This window comes from Mustela erminea, chromosome 7, assembly GCF_009829155.1.
Source record: "Mustela erminea isolate mMusErm1 chromosome 7, mMusErm1.Pri, whole genome shotgun sequence".
In the NCBI taxonomy this organism is placed as follows: domain Eukaryota; kingdom Metazoa; phylum Chordata; class Mammalia; order Carnivora; family Mustelidae; genus Mustela; species Mustela erminea.
In genome coordinates, this window is record NC_045620.1 from 98,381,773 (window position 1) to 98,383,476 (window position 1,704).

Consider the following 1,704-nt stretch of genomic DNA (forward strand, 5'->3'; position numbering starts at 1 on the left):
CCCTTGGCCAGCAGGTGTAATGGGATGAGACTAAATGTTCCTTGGTGAGCCCATACTTTTATGATCCATCTGTTCAAGTAGGAAGGAATGAGGCAGGTGGGATTCTTCTTGCTACAACAGGGCCTAGATAGAAGCAAATGGAAACAATAATTTTAATAATCTTTGCAGAGCTATCACTCATAGTTTATCATTCCTATTAAAATTCTATTCCCACTGTCATGGAAGCTATGACTAAGGAAGGGTGAATTTTAAAACAAAATTATTTATCTTTAACATATTAACGTTTTTTTCGTGAACCTTGTCACCAGTGGCAGCTGAGGCGGGGACGAGGCCTACCTGGCGCCGTGGCGCCAGACGCGGGGCATCGGTCCGCACAGCGGCGTTACAGCCCGCGGCAGGAGACGCAGCTGGGCCGACACGGCCTGCGTCACTAGGCAGTGGCCGGACTTAGCAGAGTCCTCTTGAGGGGGGACACGCAGGTGCGCCAGGACGCCGAAGAGAACGTGGAGCCTGACCGGCCTCAGGGGCGCCACCAGAACGCAGCACGGCTGGAGGAGTGAGGCGCGTAGTTGGACGATTGCGTCCTGTCGCGCAACTGCAGGCTGTGCGCATGGGCAGTGCCTACCAGAGCGCCGCTCTCTCTGCAGTTGGCGGCGGCTTTGGTCCAACGAGGGAGGGCCGTGGTTTGTGCTGAGGAGCCCTGGTACCCTTGGCTTATGGAACTCTGTGAAGGTGGAAACCAGCACCAACAAAAGCTTCATGATACAGGTTGCTCGCGAAAACAAGACATTGTTTTCCTTAAGTTTCACGGCCTTCGGGCACTAAATCCATATAGTCCCCAGTGACGTAAAGCCAGGTAACCGCCTCATCACGGACCGGTCGGGCACCCCCACCCAAAAGGTAGCCGACTTTGGACTAAGCAAAGGCTGTACTGGTCGGCCTCCCCTGAAGCAAAGAGGGCACTCAAGACAACAAAAATGTGAATGTGAATAAATACCACCTGTCCTCAGCGTGTGGCTCAGACTTCCACGTGGCTGCTGACGTCTGGGACGGACCGGACCCTATAGACAGCCATGGCTGGTATCTATATCACCCGGGCATTAGCACCTGGACAAAGATAGAGTCGCTGTCATTGACTCTGAGACCAAGAAGGAGTGCTTGAGGATCTGTGTCAAACAAGGGCGCTAGGTGGACGTTGTTGGTGAGGCGCAGCTTGAAAACCCAAAGATGGACTGCTTGCTCATCTGTCTCTCAGAAATTCAGGACTTCCATGTCTGAGGGGATCAAGCAGTTCTTGAGAGATATGTTAGCTGCTAACCCACAGGACAGGCCAGATATCTTTGAGGTTGAAGCTAGAGTGGACCAGGTCTTGTGTGCCGCTTGAAATTCCGGGCAAAGAATCGGGAATGTTTTTTGGTTTTTGTTTTTTGTTTTTAAAAAACTAGGTGAGTGTACTTTTTTTTCTTCATGCATCTTTACTGGACTGGTTGCCTCATCCTGGGCCCTGGGATGGGCCCCGTGGAGCTGGGGAGAAAAACAGGACTGAAGAAAACTAAGTGCTTGTTATCAGAGTCCCCCCACCCCAGTGTCCTTGAGGTATGTGGGATTATTTAACTAGGAATTGGAAGTACTAGAGGAGTCTTTGGAGCTTTTTAGAAACGCTTTTTCTCGTCAAATTAATAAATGATTACTGTAGAACCTGCA

The 1,704-nt window shown here is 50.8% G+C and overlaps 1 pseudogene; it reads left to right on the forward strand.

Annotated features, from left to right (window-relative positions):
- Positions 1–610: 610 nt before the first annotated feature.
- Positions 611–1,384, forward strand: LOC116596390 (annotated as a pseudogene).
- The last annotated feature ends 320 nt before the right edge of the window (positions 1,385–1,704 follow it).